Source organism: Larimichthys crocea, chromosome I (assembly GCF_000972845.2).
Source record: "Larimichthys crocea isolate SSNF chromosome I, L_crocea_2.0, whole genome shotgun sequence".
Taxonomy (NCBI): domain Eukaryota; kingdom Metazoa; phylum Chordata; class Actinopteri; family Sciaenidae; genus Larimichthys; species Larimichthys crocea.
The window spans coordinates 5,266,126-5,287,997 of record NC_040011.1 but is presented as its reverse complement, the minus strand read 5'-3'; positions in this window follow the sequence as shown (position 1 = coordinate 5,287,997).

Below are 21,872 nucleotides of genomic sequence, written 5' to 3'. Positions count from 1 at the left end.
GTATAATTTGCAATCATCTGTCACCTTTCTGTGTAGAAACGAAAAGTGCCACATCACCATCCAAAGGGGATTTTTTTTCTTTACTATTTCAATGAAGAGAGGGGGCAGTAACTCTGAGTACAAGGTGGAGAGCATGTTAGTTTCAGATACACAGTCCAAAATTATCACCTTCTAACAAAACATGAGTATGGATGAATCACCCCATCACGTCGCTTGCTACTAATTTTTCATGATTATTGTTGAATGTCTCAGTCTTTAATACAACTGTGATGATTTGAAGCGCTTGATTCTACACAACGGAAAAGTGACACACTTTTCTTTTGTTAAATTACATGTATATATTATTTCACTTGTGGAAAAAAGTATTGTTGGCTGCCAATGTTTGAGGTAAAGCACACCAGAATATGTTTGCAGTATTCTAAGCAACGTGTATCATGTGAAATCACATACAGTTTGTATTTTTTTTTATTTTTAAGTAAGATCTGCAGGACAGTTTCTCCATTTTATCATTATACAGCCTACATTTATTGCTGTCACAGTACTGCTTTACTGCGAGTGATTAATGTACAATGACAGCATTGTGAAATCTTCAAGTCACTTACTGTGTAGTGATGCATCATAATCATTTATGGACTGTGGAAAAGCCTTTTAGCAAATGTAGTACTTCCTCTGTACCTTTTTAAGTTGTGTATTTAAGTGTGAAATATTTTCATATAACTCTCTGAAAGGTTTGTGAAGTCCCCAGTGACATGTTGTAAAGTATGACAAAGGCATTATGGACAATGTCCGTAGTTTTTGTTAATACTGTACTGTATTTAACTTTGGTAGTCTTGACACATTGACTCCACACTGCTGTTTGAATGTAAGTGCTTATTCTTTGGATGTGAAAAACGTGTATATATATATACAGTATATACTGTGTGTATACACACACATACACACAAATATAAATATATATATATATAAATATACTGTATACTTATGTTCTATGTATTTATGTACAATGTCTCTTTTTTATTGTTTCACTGAATTAGACAATGTTGCTTTCTTTGTGTGTATCTGCATACTAATACAGTACAGCACAGCACCAGCCATCAACCGTTTTGTTTGTTTTTTGTCTTAATTGTGCACAATATTGCCACACACACACTGTCACACACTGTGTGAAGATTGGTTCAGCCAATACTGCATTGCTAGTACGTGATGTGTTTAAACTGTGTTTTCAGGAAATTCTTAACTGCATTAGTGACGTCCAGCAAATGAAGAGTACGACTCCATACAGTCAGCTGAGCTTGTAGTTTTCTGGTTTGTTCTCAGTCTCAATCCATTTAGCAGAATGTTCAATTTTAAATTAAAAAAATTATTTATGTATGTCCCACTGACTGTATAGACGGAATTATGTATGAGTTTAGCTAAGAACAAAATTTATTAGTTGGTCTTGGTCATTGTAATGAGAAACATGTCCCCACAGTAACCGTTAAGAGACAAACACATTTTCTTTTTACGTCACTCGGGTTCTTCTAGTAACTAGCTTGATAAAAGTCTATTTCAAATAAATGTGTGATAACAGCCCATTTCACACACATGTCCGTATACATATAGTCTGTGGCTATATGTAAAAATATATAGATAAAATATTGAAGAATGCAGTTTGCCAATGTGTAATAAGCTGAAATACAGTAGATGATGTCATTGGAGTGTATGTCCCATAGTTTTTTGATGTGAGCCCACACCTCACTAAAATAGGTGTTTTTTAAAGTAAATATTTTCACTCCATACTGTATGAGGACCTTGCTGTGGAATATAATTTAAAAGACAAGGCTAATTGAATAAAAAGTTAAATTAATATCCTGTCACTGCATGTGTTTAATAATAAATGACTAGATTTTTGTTTTCTGGTAAAAAGAAACTCAAAAAACTTTGATATGTTGCAACATATGTCTTATGTAATATGTGATGGTTATTACAATTTTGTCTGCATCAGCCTTTAACCAACCCTTTACTTTGACACAGAATAACATTCTCACACACGTAAGCACTTTTGAGTATTACGCCTCATTACATTTCTGTGCTGTGTGTGTATGATTTAGTGGCATCTAGTGGTGTAGTTGTGGATTGTAACCCGCACTCCTCACCCTATCCTACCTAACGTGACGGAGAAACTATTGTGGCCATGAAACACACAAAAAGGTTTAGTTTATTTTGTCTGTTCTGGGCTACTGCAGAAACATGACAGTGCAACATGATGGACCCTGTAGAAGTGTGGTAACAAAAACATAAAGATTCTTATTTTCACAAGATTATGCACTAATGAAAACACAACCATATTCTCTGAACGGAGCCGCCTAAATCTTACACACTGGACCTTTAAGTTGGAATTTAGAAATATGATCAGCATTTAAAAAACACGGTGGTGTAGGCCTTAAAATTTAAAACCTTAATAATATTGGTACTAAAGATTGGTCCTCATGAAACATTTAGTGATACAATATTATTTATGAAATCATGAGATGCATTGATGCAGGACTTTATGCACCAGGAGTATATTTTGTTTTCATTGTAGATATTAACAACACACTCCATACACAAGTTCCAGAAACTGTACACATTGACAAAGAGATACTAATGATTTATTGTGATTGTTTTTATTTCCAGTATCTGATTTAAAACAAAGAAGTCCCCATAGCACAGGGACAGCAGATCTCCTATTTGAGTCTCAGTTGAGTTCAATAGTTCATTCTGAACTCTCTAACTGTAGTTTGCCCAATAACATAAAGCTAAGAGCACGTTTCCACCACCAGCCCCCCGTATCCCATTTTGTCCAATTACAACTCCCTGTACTGGTCATTTACTACCGCTTCACTGCCTCCAACCAGCCTGAGCTGACATGCGGAATTTCTTATGACCCTTATATAGCTTTTCAGCATTTGGCAGCCCAGATCTAAGTCACAACATTCAACCTCTGCAAAAAGTTGCTAAAAAATGCAAGATTGTCACTCAGTAATGAAAATATTTGAGGCACACATTTCCTGTAGTTCTACGTGACCAGACATGTTGTGTCTTTTTCTCTAGCACTGGTAGCTTGTCTCCCTCTTACGTGACCTGAATAAGCAAGGCTGCACACTACTGGCTGGTAAATAGCGAGGAGAGGCTGCTTTAGGGTGCTGTCACTTGCACTTAGCCTCAAAAGCAGTGATACATTTGTACGCTGCACAAAGTGCAACATAGGGACTATTATATTGTTCTCTCTTACACTTTTTGACCAGAAATTAAACAGTATTTGTTTTTTCTAATGCTCACCTATTCTAGGTGAGCATTAGAGCACCAGCAAACTATACTACAAATATTCCACATAACACATGCTACCTTATAAAAGTGCCTTTAAAAATAAGAAGGTGTAACCTTATCCAAACACTTCTGTCCCTTGTATACTGTTGTCATTGGTCTTTGGAGATATTTGTGTTTTATTGAATACAGGTTGCTCGTGATGAGGTTCAGCTCATTCAGTTCTCTAAGACCACAAATCTGCTTCACTCTCACTGTTCTAATAGCACTGTATTCCAGCCAGAGATTTTTCTCAGGAGTTTGTAGAGACTGTCATTTTTTAAAATCATGCCCAGTGTATCAAAACACAGAAATAAAGTCATGAGTTTTCACTGTAAATCTAAAAACAACACAGCCTCCTCAGGTTTAAAATCTTATGTAAGCTGTAAGATTGTGTTGTGAGGGAGATCCCGACCCACTGTGCATAGTGGAAGGAGATATCGACGTGTCCTTGGGTAAGATATTGAATCGTTGTGTGAATGCGTATGAATGGTTAGCTCCTCCACCTGATAAGCAGTTGGCACTTTGCATGTGTGAATGGGTGAAAGAGATATGTAGTGTAAATGTGCTTTAAGTGGTCAAAGACTAGATAGGCCCTATATACAAGTAGAGTCCATTTACCATTTAAGTGTTCTCACGTCACATAATCACCACAGATAAACAGGAGATGGGTTTTGTTATCAGGGAGGGGGGACTGGCTGGATCATGGTGACTTTTCCACATATGAATTGAGATAGTTTTTTCTTGTGTAGCTGTACTGTTGTATGTTCTTATGAAGTGCCATTTGTTTTATCTTTACGACATTTTTTTTGTTAAAGCAAAGTCAGTTTAAAAAGCTACAAATGCCATATATTTGGTAATAATTAAAGAGGAAGTAAAACTGGTTATAGAGAGTTAACTGAAATCATAAATAATCAAGCAGATCAAGACTGCAAAATTACTTCAAGTGACTGGCTCAGAGAAATGAGTGGGGATTGCATTCCAGACATGGAAAAAAGAACAATCAACTGCCAGCACCTCATTAGACCAGGATGCATTGCAGGCACAGGAGAGGTTGCATTCCTCACCGTGCTTCATTACAGCAGTAGCACATGAGCTACTTTCCATTGAAGGGAAAAAAAAGGTTTCGCTCTTAATTAGAAGTACAACGTTAAGTTTGATTCATTTCAACACAACAATCTAGACTCAACTCTCTGCACCACACTGAAAAAGCTCCACAGGATGAGAAGGCGCCAATGTGTGTGCCAGTCGCTATCTAATCACCCCCCATCCGGCACCCCTCCATGACAGCAGAGGAAATGGGGACGGTGGGAGGCCTTCAGCTTAGTGAAAACATTTACCCTGTCTTGTACTGATAGCTGCTGTTGTGTATATGTAGGAAAAAGGCCAACTTTGCTGGAAAGATGTGCAAGATTGTTTACCTTTGGGGAATCTCGGAAATTACCATCAACAGCTCAGACAAGTGGGATTTAAAGGACTGTAGCCAGAGAATTTAAGTTCATGGATTATGGTCTATTTTTAACTTGAGCTGAGTGTTTAGATGGCTATTCAGAGGACATTCACCAGTGTTGCACCTTTTATAAAGTATTAATTTCACATTGAGATAACAAGAGCCTAATTTGTGAAATGTCTACACACTTAGATTTGGTCTTAACTTGTGTGTAACAACACGTTTTTCTCCCTAAGACCACAACCCTTCGCTATATTTATTATCGCTTGTCCATCTATCTTTCCATCCATCTGTTCGTCCATTCATTCAGCTTTCCGAGACACTTATCCTGATTAGGCTCATGGTGATAACAGACCAGCAAAGTGACCCAAACATCCTTTTCCCCAGCCACTTCCTCCAGCGGCTTCTAGTTCTTGGAGTTTTGTAAAAATGGTTGATAAGATGATATGCAACTGGTCAATACATGGCTGCAAAGCAAATAAATAAATAAATATCGATATACATTCATTTTCAAAACACACACGTGACCAATCATGAGTCTGTATAACTTTATTTGTTACATTTCTATCTTGAGCTCTCAGATGATGTAAATACAGTACACAGGAATGTTTCTCATTGATATGAGAACATAGCATTATACTCTTGGCAATCTGTGCTTTGGGCTCGTGCTTTGAATATTACCATGTTAAAGTAGCAAAGTTAAAACTATACATAAATTAAGTTATGTTAAAATGCAGACTCTAAAACGGGGCTACACAGGTTCTTCCCATTCAGGGGTAAGCAGAGCAAGAACCACAGGATACGAATGAAAAAGTTCAAGATTTATTTCACGTAAAATTAGTTAAACAACGACCCGCCCAAAGTCTTCTTGTCTTCCTCTTGCTGGCCGGGATCCTTGGCAGGGTGCTGCCTAGTTGTCATCGCTCCGTCGGGTGGTTCGGCATCACCCAGCCTCACATTTGTCTCACCTGTCTCTGGTCTGCTTCCTTGCAGTGCTCCTGCCAATAAAGTCTGTGGAAAGTTCAGGGTCATCGGGAAAACACACCACTGCATGCAAAATATCAAAACACTTTGAATTATTGAATTCTCTTTCAAGATTACTTTGAATTGTTGAATTGTTTGTGCGCTGTTCAGTGTTGGCTGGTGTTGGTTGTGTTTCTACTTGTTGACAGTTGTTGTATCACCCTCATTTTTCATTGACAGTTTGGAAAGACTTTGTCCTTCGAGGAAGTTGCTGAGACCTCTGAGGGCATGTTTGAGGGCATAATTCTTAATAAATATAATTTAATAAAGGCACATTCACTACAAATGTGTGTTTTGTGTATTAATGTTGTGCAAGCAATATACCCACTTTATAGATTGGAGGAATATCAAAGGGTTGTGGGAGTGGCTAAGATATCTTCCTCATGTGATATTGCTTAAAAGTCTCTGGCAGGTCAGCCACTGGCTGGCTCTAAGATCTGATGCTCTGTCCTGAGGTCTATGCATCAACTGTCCAAATCCAAATATTTTGTTTGTTTGATATGCTGTTTGATTGGTAAAGGGTTATGGAATGTGTTTTTATTGGTGACTTTTCCTGTCCTGAAATATACATTGTTTACCCAGCTGGATAAACAGGTTTGACTGGATCTTAGCAGTTAGACTGCTTCTGTTATTACTCAAGCAACAAAACATAACAGGAAATTGAGCCTGACTCTGTATGACCTCTTCCCAGCACTCTCGGTCTAACTCTGCATCTCTTTCTTAACCCCCACAAACTTCTCCTTATACCTCATAGCTTCCCAGCAGGGGCCTCCTTAGGATCACAGCATAGACAGGTGCTGATATCTGAGAGTCTTGCTGTTGCTTCTCTCTCTCTAACTGTGTGTGGGGCGAGGGATTCCCCAAGCCTTCCCATTCTTGGGAAACACCCAGGGGGTTTTGGTTTACAGGATGTGAAACGGCGAGGCAGTGGAATGCTTTCTGCTAAAGGAAATTTAATGAAACCAATGATGATAGTTAACAACAAAAAAACTGCTAAATACATACATTTTTTATATACAGTATACATTTTTGGTTGACTAAGACATCTCTCATAAACTAGGGCACAGAGGGATTAAGATGCAGTGGAAAAAGGCCTGCATCTACTGTGACCCTGAAGAGCAAAAGACCAGTAAGGGAAGAAGAGGATGTGTTACTGAGAGGTGCGTCTTTGGTGAGAAGTAATTTGAACTGAACTCTTTTGTCAGAGGAGGATTGGTGAGGCTGAGAGCGAGAGCAGGTGATCAAACAGAAAATAGAGATCTCATTATGTTTTAGGAATTTGGAGGATCTAACAGCGAGGGTTCTTCTGCAACGACTTATGCATCTCAACCTGCTTGGGGTGATAACACGTGTCAGTACAATCAAAAACACCTATAATGCTTTGTTATATTCACAAATATGTTACAATAATTAGTCGTTACATTTGGATGCTGATGTGTCATTCTTTTCTCCCTCCTGCCTGAGCAGATGCGTTCTTTTTATTCATTTTGCAAAGCACCATATTTCACAGTTGGAGAGATGTTTTGCTTTCATTTGTGTGTTTTCATCAATTTCTACTTGTCTGAAAAACAAAGAAAGAGTACATTAAATATCTACAGATAAATGCTAAGGAATAGTCCTTCTTTAAGAAAAGCTTCTGTCAGCAGCTGGCAGCTTTATTGGTCAGTCTGTGAAACTGTGCCACGTCTGTGGGTCTATATCCAGCTTGAAGAGCTTCCAGGAAGTAGCTGTGCACATCAGCCAGAAAGCAGTTTGACAGCTGATATTGTAGAGTGTGACGACAGGTGTATCGTAACAGTGGCACGTACAAGCAGAAAGTGAGAATAGAAGGATAATCTTGACACCCGCTTTTTGCATGCGTAATGAGAGCTGTGTGTGTGTGTGTGTGCATGTGTGTGTTGCATGTTTGTGCAATGCAAATAAATATCCCTACTGAGAAATAATTCTGCCTTATATACACTCTTTAAAATATCTTGTGCAGTATTTCAGTCCATGCATGTTCTGCATTTGTGCCCATGGCAACGAAACATACACTCACTTGTGTTCTGTAACGGTCGATCCTGCAACCTTGGATTTGACACCAGAGGTTTAGAGATTTAACTCCTTGCTAAATCGGTGGCCAGGAAACCGGAAGAGATCAGCACTCCAACTGACACCAACACCATCAACACAAGTTCCAATTCTGATAGGCGTAAGATCGACTCCATATCTGCTTTCTTTGTGCGTAATCATTTAAAATTATTATTATTACCCTATCTAGTTTTGTTTACCTGTATGAATAAAATGTTTTCACAAACACAAGTCAAGATCTTAAACCAGTGACATGTATACTCAAGGAATTTTCCGACAAGGGCAGAGTGACGCAACACATAATTCATTATCAATGAGAGGCGAGCTGACAGGTAGGGACGTGTGGACAATCAACAAGCTGAACTGATCCAATAAAATCCACCTGTTGTGGATGTACTCGACACACACATCCACTCACTGGACAACTGTCTTGAACTCTTTTTTTTTTTACGTGACACACAGTAACTACTGTCCAGCACTGACCTCCATGGATGAGAGACTGATCCTGACAGTTTGAGAACTATGTAACTGTTGTTTAAAGAGTTATCTTTAATTTAACGTAGGCTATAAAATTGTGGCTATGCTAATTCTGCTCACTTTCTATCTATGAACAATAACAGTCAGTTGTTGCCATTAAAGACAGGATTGCTACTCTGTGTCAACGAATCAACTTGCGATTGCGGATTTTGTCAGTCAACTTGTAAACCTACTCACTGAACTAATCTTAAAGTTAGTAGTTAGTTATGTTATTCGGTTATAGACTCGTGAAGACCACAGCTATAGAATCAATATTTACTTTAAGGTAGAATTTAATATTTAATATAAACAGTATAACCGAAGTAAGTGGCTAAAATACACTTCAATGCACCATGCACTTCAGTATGAGAATGTTAATTCATTAGTTTAATAGTTTGATCGGTGTGTTTAGCTGGACGGACTCACTGAGAACGACTTGTCAATAGTCAATAGCTATGCCCTAAAGCAAACCCTGCTTTAAATTTACAAAATGAATGATCACGCCATTTGGAAGAAGTCTTGAGACTAACGATTGGGATCATTCATCATCATTTTTAAAGAATTGGGAACAAAAACAAGAACTGGGAACATTTAACTTTATTTTCAATTGAATAAAAGACAAATAGGGAAGCATTGTGCAACCTCGATCTTATTGTTGTATGAACTAGAGGGCTTAATATTGTGCATATGCTACTTATTGTTTATAGTACATGTTTTCTATACATTAGACTGTATGGATGTTGTCTCTGAAGCACAACATGCGTCAGCCTGGCTTAATTGGATGTTTGTTCCTCTTCCTTCATGAATACAAAACAAGGTTTCCTTAAGTAAAATCTGTCATTCAGCAAGCGAAACTGGAATGTTCGACAGTTCCATCCTCTTAGTTAAGTAGAAGAAAAATGGGATAGAAGTGGCTTGTTTGTGGAGCCAACTACTCAGGACGTCTGCTAATGAGACAAACTCTGCAGAGTGTGGCTCTGCTATCACACGAGGAAATGTCTGCCAAGGTTGCTCACTATTGTGAGGTCCACTAGCACTAAAGAGTCTTCCTGGTATTGTGAGAAAACCACTGTCTTGAAGTGGATACACTCTCTTTGCTTGTTGATATAAGGATAGTGATAGTTCTCCACCCAAATGTTCACTCATACTGGTGTGTGGTCGAGTGTTAAATGAAGGGACAAATACATTAGGGAAAGCAAAACGTACAACTTACAACTTTCTGTTCCCAAACAAAAAAAATATTATGATTCTATTCCAATTTGAAGTCCATTTTTACATTACTTGTGATGTGGATGCACAGCAGATCAGAGCTTTTCCATTGCGCATGAACACACTGAAGTGTTTCAGCAGAAGTTTTTCAAGTGTCCCACTGAATAACCTCATAACCCGGCCATGGGTCGCCGTCTTACTCCCTCTTCCTCTCCTTGCAGTTCTCATGCATTTGTTCAGTGTTGTTGGCAGTGTGTTTGCTGAGGCTGCTTTCACATACACTACAGTATGTTTTTTTTTTTGTTTTTTTTTGTCTTTTGGTCTGCTGTTGTGTAAAACGGTAATAATGTTATAAATTGTTATAAATAACTATTACATATAAATCATTCTGACCATTAACTGCAAAAAAACATGAATTACAGGTTTTGGTAATTGGCTCTCAGTCGTCCAGGAAACCAGATACATTTAGAACAAATTGTAATATAGTTAATTTATATTCACAACTAAAATGCACTAAACTGCAGTCTGTGCTGCAGGGACTTTATGCAAACACCACACACACCACAAAGTATATGGCCTACATAACTGGAGGAGATGGCTCTTTATTCAATTATAAACTGATCAATAATAACAAGATCAATGTCTCCCAACCAGCTCGTCTTGAACCTTAATTATTCATATGAGTCATGGCGACAAGAGAAGGGATAGAAGCAAGCATCCTGTTGAAGCTGCAGTGAGCCTGACGCTATACAAAGACGCAGCGCTTAGAGAAATATCATTATATATAGTATGGACATAATAAAACATGAAAAATACAAAAATCATGTTTTAAAAATCATCATTTGTATCTCATGTTTAGGGTTATGGTTAATGATTTGGTGAGTGAAAAATCCTTTTTTTTCTTTTTTTTTCATTTTCAAGTCCCAAACAAAAAAAAATCTAATGTTTAATCTCCTGCACATCCTTCGATAAGAAATTTCTGTAAACAGAGGATGGATTGTTTACAAAAGCTCCGCTCCCTCTTTTACCCTTTGCTCATAACTGAATGCAATTAAGGAAATGATATTGAATTATTGTTAACTTCAGTGTGGGAGTGCTTCCAAGCATTGTATCAGCGGACAGACAAAAAAAATAAATAAATAAAAGTTGACCATTATTTTAAAACATCAGAAAAGATGTGGCTTGACTCAGTTTGAGTCTAGCAGTCTAAAGAATACAGATGGAGTAGCAGAAATCCACGCGGATACGGCCTACACCTGCCTTTAGATGCTTTTCTTTGGTCTTCTGCAACGTGCATTGAAAACCATCCTCATCACAGACAAACTAGTACAAATACGAGCATATCTTATTGAAGCAAATGAACGTTAAAAACAGAAAGCTATCAACAATCTAGCCAAACATAACATAATATCTGACATAACTTTAATTTCTGAAATACTTGAGGGATCTGTTTTACTTTACACAGCGCTCTGTTGCTATACTGCCAAAACAGCTTTCATCCTAAGTGGTCCTCCCTTCCAGGGACACCACTTTGAAACATCTTATTTACATCAGAAGACACATGATTATATAAGACATTCTTCTGCATGACTTTGGGGTTTACAAATCTTCGGCTGAGCGTAATAAACACAGACATTATTGGTTAGGAGGTAGAAGAGGGTTTTTCTTCTTCTTCTTCTTCTTTTTTTCGTACTTAAAATGGAAATATTGATAAAAACAAATATGCAACATACTGCATAAACAGTGTGTGTTTGACTTCCATTTATGGGTTTAGAAATTAAAAATGCATGACAGTTCATTCTTGGTGCTGGAAATGGTAATTCACACAGTTTGTAGGCAGAGTTTCCTCAGTTGTCATTCAGATCTGTTGATGTACACTGATTTCACACCCCAGGTAAGTAAAAAAAAATTGCTATAGTTAAAATTATAACAGCTACTGGGCCATGACCCCTCAACTAATCAGATTCTACTGATGAAGACAATTTGATACAACCGACAGCTCCAGGTAGTATTTGAGTTTGGATTAGATTATAGATTATATTAAAAATAGCAGAAAATAAACTCTGCATCTGACGCAGTGTTCTTGTCCCGTTAGTTACAGCACTGCGGCATGAATGACTCATCATAACAATGACTAACATGACCTGTGAGCCCACTTAAAGTGACAGTCAACTCACGGAAAATAGAATTTGCTCTCACACTGTTGCATTATGGAAAAAAAAAAAGCAACCTAGCCCACCCACATTTTCAAGTACTCAACACAGGTTTTGATGGGTTTCAGGAATAGTGCAGCCACCCCCACTCAGTGTTCATGCACAAAATATGAAATCATGTTCTTAATTGATTTTTGTGCTTTGTATCAACTCTGCATTGTGAAGTTAGGCATGTTGGTATTGGTATGCTAATCAGGGGGTTCCTGAAATGACACACGGCAGCACGATAATATTTCAACAGGAGGAATAATAAGCGGTATGTCAATATCAGGGAAGAGTTCAACTGTTCTGATGCCTCTCCCTGCTGAAATATTGCTCACCATTTATTTTTTTTACTTGAATGTATTTGCATGCATTTGCATTTACTGTAGTCATCTTTACTTACATAGCACAAAACAGTCACAAAGTGCTTTAAAAACAATGGAGAATGCTAATCAGTGAAGTGTTAAAAGCAGCAAAAAAATAAAGTAAGGTTAAAAAACAAACAAAAAAAAAGACTGAAGTCTACAAAGCTGACATTTAACAAGGAAAAGATAACAGATTTAGCCTGACAAAATTCCACATGTAAATTGCTTTAAAGTTGACAAACCCAAATGGCAAAGGCCAGATCATTTGTCTTTAATCTACCGCCAGTAAAAACAGCTAACAAAAAACAGCTGGAGGACCTGAAGCTACAGTCAGGCTCATCTGGAGTTTAACCAGCTGCCACATCAGATTACACTGCGTTTTAAATTTAAAAGGACGTGCTTTCTATACAGAGCTGCTCCAGGGCTTTGGAGAATTTACTTTGTGCCACCAGCAGGCCCCAAAACAGATGTGAACAAAATTTTTAAATTAGGTTTTGTCATTTATTTTATTTTATTTTTTTATTACATTTTCTACAGCCACGCTAGCGGCTCTGTGAGGTTATGCTTATGCACAGCATGGCTTCAGCTAACATCGTCACAGTAACAATGCTAGGCTTACAGTGTTAGCCATGGTCACTAGTCGACACTTTTGGCGACACTAGAAGTTAAGGCAGAGGTCAAACCTTTTGGCCAGTTTTTATATATATATAGTAAGTACAGTAAAGTTGCAAGATGTAAAACCAAAACAATGAGCTGAAAGACACTAAGACACGAGTCGAGTGTGGGTGGGTTCATCACCACGTGTGACAACTTTCACGTCCATCGTGATTTAATTCAATATAAAAATATTGATAAGAGCAGCTTTAACTACATGTATATTGTAGGAGCAGCAGATGCACAGAACAGAACAGACTTGTTGAAGTTATTGTAAGCTGTGTCAGATGACACTGTCGGACACTGTGCCAGCGTCAGTGAGCAGCTAACATTTACATTTCGCCTTGTCCATTCAAAATACACCAACTGTATTCTTGGCTGCAGAACATGTCACGTTGACCTAAACTGAGTCCTGTACAAAAGACAATGAGCCTATTCATGCCTTTTTCTCTCACAAATAATTGCTACGATAAGATTTTCAATAACCTTCATTGTGTTTGTCACAATCTGTTTCCTGCTTCTGTAATTTGCTGATATTGTGACAATCTTGATCTAACAGCCACAGTGAGTATGTCAAATTTGAGAAATAATATCCTCTGTATCGGTCTGATCTGATACATTATCTAATAGTCAGAGCAATACAATGATTGCGTAGATATTTAGATAATGGTTCTGCATGAGAATGTCATCTAAATGCTAAAATGTTTCATGTATTGTTTTCATTTTATGTCATTTTTTGACGATGTGGATATGTTTTCATTCATCCACGGTTCATATGGGCCATTCATAACCTAATAGTCCAATAAGTGTAACCCTGTCCCCTTCCCACTTTTACTCATGAATGTGTGCACAAGTATACAGCCAGCAATATTTTAATCAGTCACCTCATGTATGTAAATTATTTAGTAATCTTCTGTCCATGTAGTGCTGGCCTACAACAGTTATTGAAGCTTTGCTCACAATACGGCATATGACAGCAAATATAATGCTAATCAGAATAATATGAGAAAAGTAAATTGTGTTTTCTGAATTCTTGTTATTATTCTAGTTTGTTTGTGAGTGTAGTGTCTGTCTTTTTATATGAGTTGTAATTGTATTGTTATGTATTTACTTTTTTTTCTTCTTTTTTTTTTGTATTTTTGTTAAGATTGTCTGTTTTTTGCATTATTCGATGTTTTTCCTTTTCGGTAAATCATTTTAATCACCACCTTCTACACTTGCGTTCAAGGTCAAGACTATAGATGAAGCCAAAGAATCATGAACTGGATGACTTTGAAACAATAATAATATGGGTGAGTCTGAAATGGAAATTATTAACAGCTCTGCAGCAAAGGGTGCTCTTGAAAGATGAATGCACTTTGGCTGTGAAATGTAGGTGTGGTAAGTGAAGATGAGAACGTTTTGTGTCCTCAAGACGCCCAGTAGGATGGCCAGGAAGGAAAAGGTGGAGCTTAGACAAACTAAGAGACACTCACACATAAAAAAAATTGAACATTATAAGGTCAAATTTGTGCTAGAACCAAAAACAAAACCTTTTGAAGCTGTTGCATCACATGGAGCATGCGTAGTCCAAGTGCATTGTTTGTTGATCAGATAATAACAAGGGATCAGTGACAGAAATCAATGTCAAATACTGTCAAAGTCCTCCTGTGACTGTTTAAACTTTCAAGCACGTATCACATTGTCCAAAGAAAAATAATGTGTGCCAGTACAATTCTGGTCCACACAGATCCCCCTCTCACATCCAACACTGAAACAAAGTGTTCTTCTATCTTCCATTCAGCCACACTCTAGGACTTTGCACAACATCTATCTCAGAGATTAACTGCATCCCAGAGTGCTCATCGAGTGGTAGTTGAGTGTCATGTGAAACAAGATACAGCGAGCCAACCCAACCTCTTAAACAAACTCACAGCAACTGTTGAAAGGAAATGGGAGTTGGTGGTGGTATTAAATAGAATTAACAGCCTAAATGGTGTGGGGATGGTCCGTGGAAACTTCCTGCATGTGTTGAAAAAGTTCCTGTGCCCTTGATTTGTACTGGGGGTATACTGGACACCCCCCCCACATACACACACACACACACACACACACACACACACACACAAACACACACACAGTTTTCTCCTTTTCCTAGAACAGTGGCTCAGTTTCCCTGAACTTGTTTTGGAAACCTGCTTTATTTAACAGCAATGAGAGTGGAAACATTTATTTTTGCGATAGTGAGCATGTAAGCATGGCTGCAGGAAAAAAAAAATCTACATTCTGTAAGAAAGATGCTCGTAAAACGGCGTGTTATTTTGGTTTAGCTCTCACAACAAGAATATTAGTATTGGACAATTATGCAAAACCCCAATGACAAAGTCTTTTGTGCACACGGCAACTACTGTATGGTGTATAAGATCGTAAATGTAGTATATAGTATTCCGTAGTCAGATGCTGAGCTGTCATGCAAAGATAAAGTTCACATAATACTACTTACTTAACTTATTACTTATGAAGTTACTGCATGTGTTACTGATATTCCTCGTAATATTAAATCTTCTTCAATCATTTCCCTGTATAAGTACCATTCAGGTCAGGCACCGGAATACGTCTCCAATGTAGGTCTCTACAAATAGGTCTCTTAGATCTCCTGACCAGGGTTTAATGGTTGTCTTTTGTACATGACAAAAAACAAAAGGAGAGTCTTTGAAGTTCTGCCACCAACACTCTGGAATGCTCTTCCCGTAGACTTACGTTCTGACACTTCATACTTCCTTTATAATATATTTCAAGGGCAAATATTGTGCATTCTGTTCTACTTCAGTAGCTGTACCAACATGTTTCTTCTCAGTGACTAAAGCTAGGCAGGTGTGCTTCGCTACAATAGGAGACCTCCTGGAAAAACTAAGTTGCTGCTGGAAATAGTGCTGTTGGGCCAGTAGGACCAATTAAACCTCGTTCAGTACTTTTACCTGACAGATTTCATGTTTTAAATATAGGCTTTTAAGGAACACAATGAGTTTGCTGTCAGAGTCTGAGGCATTTAGTTGGTAGAAATAATTACACAGGCTAGAAGAAGTGGATTGTGTCAGTATATATGACAGCATGTGTGTTCATACGTAACACATTTAGGCCCCTGTATGTCCATTCCCATTAATGTGCAGTAATAGCTGAGGCTTTGTGTCATGGAAAATTTTGCCATTGCAGGAAAACATGCCATTGTAGCAGATTTTTTTTTTCAGCATAGGAAAGTATTTTAAGGGGTGACGTTTTGCACCTTATAGCATTCATAGGCTGTTAATTAAAATAGTATGAAGCACACACCAGTAACACACAGCAATGATACAGGATGGAATTTTCTGGCTCCACGACAATCTAGTGATGTTCTTTGATCTTGATGATCTTTTAAGTGAATGATGGGAGCTGGCTTCTGTCCACGATTGGCTACAGCAAGTTATTGATATTAGAAAATGTAATTTTTTTACATTTGAATACTTCGGTACAAAGGATGTGTTGAATAATGTTAGTGATCTGGCTCACTAAATAATCAAGCTTGTCATTCAATTTTCTTTTTTGTTCTTATTTTGAATTGTGGGCCTGATTTGAAATAAGGTGACACAGTAATAAAAGTAGCGATCAAATGTCCTGGATAATAATTCACTTAAAGGGGTGGTGCAGTTTTTGGAAAATGTTCCTACTTGCTTTCATGTACTTACTTTCAACTGCAGTTTGATTGTCTTTTGAACTGCGTCCCTTAATGACTATTATGAGATCCTGTAACACCTCCTGAAAGAAGGGAAATGCACTATTAACCTTCTCTGAAGGTGAATGGCTGTTCTATCTAAACCACATGTGGTTTAAATATTTATACAGTCACTGATCTGTTTAAGAAATAATTTAGATTATGGCAAACTGATACTGTACCACACTCTACGTCCACTCCATGGATCAGCAAAATGGCAAGTATTGCCACCATGTAAATGTTAGGCTGAGTGTTTTTGTAAGACTCATAGTTCAATGTAAAGACATGGGAAGAGTTTTAATGACCCTGTGGAAAAAGTATGGGAAAGCAAAAGAGAGCTCCTTTCCCATACAGTACTTTTTCCACAGGGTCATATATATATATATATCTCCTTCTCACCCCGGCGGGGTGGTATCCGTGTCATCCTCAAGCTCGGGTCCTCTACCAGAGGCCTGGGAGTTTAAGGGGTTCTGCGCAGTATCTTCGATGTTCCTAGGACTGCACTCTTCTGGACTGAGGCTTCAGATGTTGATCCCAGGATTTGCTGGAGCCACTCTCCCAGATTTGGGGGTTACTGCCCCAAGTGCCCCCACTACCACGGGGACCGCGCAACCCTTGACCTTCCACATCCATTCCATCTGCTCTTTCAACCCTTGATACTTCTCAAGTTTCTTCATGTTTCTTCTTCCTGATGTTGGCGTCAGCTGGGATCGCCACATCTATCACCACTACCCTCTTCTGCTCTTTGTCCACCACCACTATGTCTGGTTGGTTAGCCAGGACCTGTTTGTCAGTCTGGAAGCTGAAGTCCCACAGCACCTTGGCCCTGTTGTTCTCAGGCACCTTCTTTGGTATGGCCCATCAGGATTTAGGTACTTCTATTCCATACTGGTTGCAAACGGTGGTACATGCCATGTAGGGGTCCAGCTAGCATCTTACACCCTGCTACTATGTGCTGGACTGTCTCAGGGGCTTCTTTACACAGTCTGCATCTTGGGTCTGATCTACTCTTGTGCTTATGGCCTGTCCTTGTGCTGCCATGATTAGTGCCTCTGTGCTGTCTGTCAGTCCTGCATTATCCAGCCACTGGTAGGATTTCTTGATATCAGCCACTTCCTCTATCTGACGGTGGTACATGCCATGTAGGGGTTTGTCCCTCCAGGTTGTCTGTTCCTTCTCCTCTGCACCCTCATCAGGGTTCTGCTGCCTGAGACATTTACTTAGCAGTTCATCCTTCGGGGCCATCTTTCTGATGTATTCTCGTATTTTCGATGTTTCATCCTGGACCATGGCCTTGACGCTCACTAGCCCTCGGCCTCCCTCTTTCCGCTTAATGTATAGCCTCAGGGTGCTGGACTTGGGGTGGAACCCTCCATGCATGGTGAGGAGCTTTCTAGTCTTGATATCTGTGGCTTCAATCTCCTCCTTTGGCTAGTTTATGATGCCAGCGGGGTATCTGATGACTGGTAGTGCGTACATGTTGATGGCTTGGACCTTGTTCCTACCATTCAACTGACTTTTCAGGACCTGCCTTACTCTCTGGAGGTATTTGGCTGTGGTTGACTTCCTTGTGGCCTCTTCATGGTTTCCATTAGCCTGTGGGATGCCAAGGTACTTGTAGCTGTCTTGGATATCACCTATGTTGCCCTCTGGTAGGTCAATCCCCTCAGTCCGGTTAGCCTTGATTGTGGGTTTCGAAGTATCCAATGGTCCCACATTCGCTGCATGTATCCCCTCTCTCTGAGATTGCTTGTATAGTAGCATTCCAGCAACTCCTGCCCTCGTCCATCGGTGTTTTGTTCCAGTAGCCCATTTCTCATCAGTTTGCCCTGGTCCCTTAGCAACTGACACAGACGTCTGAGCCGGTATGACTCTATCATGAAGGGTCTTGCCTAAGGACCCTTACTGGATGATGTTTGTCCCGACCGGGATTCGAACCCTGGTGAACGCATGTGAGGTTGAAGGCTTGCTGAGGTTGGCTCGATAAACAGCTGCCTGGCCTGTTTTATGTCTGCCACGATAAAAAGGGAGCAAACTTCCTTGTCAGGAAAACGGTATTGGTCAGGGGTATCCAGGGATTTTGGCCCGTACACGCAGTGTTAATGATGTCCTCATAGTTTAATATTGCTACAACGAGATTGTGAGCGGACTGACTCGTTGTCACTCACTTTTAGCTATAGCATCCACACGTTACACAAGATGCCGTGAAGTCTGACGTCAGTTTCATTTAATATATTCAAAGTTTCATTCCATATATTCAAGGTTACATTCAATATATTCAAAGGTTTAAATTCCTGAACGGCATGCCATAATATGTGTGTATATATATATATATATATATATATATTTCCATTCTCCGGTAGTAGCAGTTTGTTTCATTGTATTTTATTTTCTCCATGCAGTTGACCGTCTTGTTTCCCTTACTTTCAGCTGGGCCATACACTCTTTGACCTCTGACCTCAGAGCTGAGGATCCCCCAGATGTCTCCACTTTGCTCGTCTCAGTTCTCATGCAGGACTGACCTCTCACTGATCTTCTAACAATTCTTACAGCTGCTATTGTTTTGTTGAGCCATCATAACTAATTTCACATGGCCCTCTCAAACAATGAATAGATTCTTTTGGTCGAGAATTGTTGTAAAAACAATTTACATCATCTTAAAATGCCAAAATTTAAGATTTCAAGTGACGTTGTATAAAGAAACTTTTTGTATTTTGACAAATAAGAGCACCAAGATAAAAGATGTTAAAATGTACTGCTAAAAGTCCGTGTAATGTTGCATAATATGCATGACTACGGTGACTGAAAGACATAAAATAGCTTTTTAGTTGAGGTGCAAACTAAAACTGTTAAATAGGACTACTAGATTTCTTGTTCTAGCAAAAGAGTTTTGTTGCAGCTTCAGCTGAGGAATTGAAATGGTCCACAATGACTACATTTATCAGGCATGTTGCTACAGTCCCATTTGTCCATCTGAATTTGTGTCACAAGGCCAATCTGGCTCTGATATCATGTGTTGATGAGAAATGTCAAAAAATAGACAGCAGTTTCCCCAGAGGAAGAGTGTTCCAACTTTTTAGGAAATATCTTAGAGGAAATAATTATCTCTTGCTTTATAAATTGTGTCAACATCTGCAGTCCTTTCACAAAACCAACTTCCTCAGATACATGTTGTACACCAACAGGTGCATCCACTCTCACTCGAAACACAGATGTCAGTAGGAATATTTTGGAACAGAAAGTCTGAAAATATCACTTTCCAGTCCCAAAAGGGAACATGACTAAAAACAGACAGATACTGGCAGGTTTAATTAAAGAAACACATTTTTGCTGCTCTGCTGTGCATGATGGAAGCTCAAAGCAAAAACATATTCGAACTAAGTTTCTCAAATTGAGTTTACAACTATAAAAGGTGGAGAAAAAGGATCTCCGGTGGGACGGTGAGATAGTCTATATCAAAGGGCAAAACCTTTACTCCAGCTTTGGGGGAGTGAGAGAGAGCATGTGTGTAAGTGACAACAGCCAGCAATGTGGAGGTTGGCTGCTAGCCAAGTTCTACACCCTGGACAAACTGTGAAATAATGAACTTCAATGAAAAGCTCAAACCTGCATATCAACTGTTCACTTTCTGTCTGCCTCTTTTGCCTCTTTTGTCTCTTTTTGTGCGCACATATACACATATGTATATCTAAACTTATATTAATGGATGGCAATTTTTTGGAGGGTCAAATTTCTCTCTTTCGTAGATTAGAGGGGAATGTTCCCCAGTCCCCTGTGGCAGTTACTTATTCTTATCAGAGGGGCTGGAGCCAATCCCAGTTGACATTGGCGAACGGCCAGTTCGGGCTCACACATAGTTACAAACCACCATTCACACTCATACTGTATTTAGACCTGTAGGCAATTTAGAGTCACCAAGGATATATACGGGGAGAACATGCAAACTCATACAAACTCACACAGAAAGGTCTCAGTAGGAGTTTAAAACAGTAACCACTGCACAATTATAAAATGTATTATTGTATTATTTTAAGTCTTTGGTAGTTGTAGACTCTACTACTCAGAATTAAGTCAGAATTAAGCCACCTACTTGTAATAATTGTCTGCAAGTTATGCCTCGTTAATGGAGCAGTTTAGCTATCAAACCTAATAAGCAAGCTTCTTTCTGTTTTGGACATGAACCTAAGCACCACCAGGACCAGGCTTTGCAGAAAGTTTGTGTGTCAAAGCTTGAACAAGGACCAAGCAAAGATTTGCATATATTTAGGTTACTAAACGGAAAATGCTAATCACTTCTTTTTCTTGCTAACCCATAAACATTATAACTTTCTTCTGGGTCTGTTCCTTTTCAAGACAGAGCAGAAGATGGTAATGTAACTGCTCAGGGTGATATTTGTATTATGAATGACCAGGCTTGTCCTCGACTAGCCAAAAGGGAAAACAAGAAAGAATAGAAATAGAAGGTGTGAAACTTACTCCGGTTCTGCCTTTGTTCCCTTTTTGAGTTAGGGACTGTGTTAGAGCAAAACTCTGGGTGTGTCTGTTTTTTAAAGTGGGAAATGGGGTTGAGGGGCATTGAAGACCCACACTCTGTCCTCTTGAGAACACAGGAAACTGAGGGGGGAAGAAGGAAATGCTCATACATTTTTGTGGGGATACAAGCAAAACAGTATCAGCTGACCAGACTGAGCTTTAGCATTCTACCCACTTTGAAGATGGCTAAACAAAATAGCATTGTCAATGTGTGCTGCAGACAACATCAGTCAGGAGACTGAAGAGAGGGAAGGAGTCAATAGAGGAAGGAAGTGGTCATGGTGCCGACTGTCTGCTGACTGTCTTGAAAGACAAGAGATACTCTGTCAAACAGCCTTTCCCCCCCCACTAACATACTCACATAGGTTTTGACAACACATCCCATAATTCCACCATTTATATATATATATATATCTATATATATATATATCTCTATCTATATAGATATATATATATATATATATATATATAGGTGTGAAAGTTTGTAATATTACCCAATACTTTTGGTAAGTGGTAAGTCCTCATTTAACTCTCTGCCAGAAATGTAAATAAACAAATATAATAATAAAATAAAATGTCAGACTACCCCTCTGCACAAACACCTTTGTGCTTTCATTAAATGTTTCAACAAATGTGTCCATACATAAATACAAAAATGTTGCTCTGAATAGTTTACATAACATATAGCTTGATCCCAAACCACTGCAGTACCAAAAAAATAGTTCCCATCTTTCAAGAGTTGATTTTTCACTCGAGAATTTGCCCTTCATCTCCTCTACAGAAAGGAGCAGCAGGTCCTGTCGTCA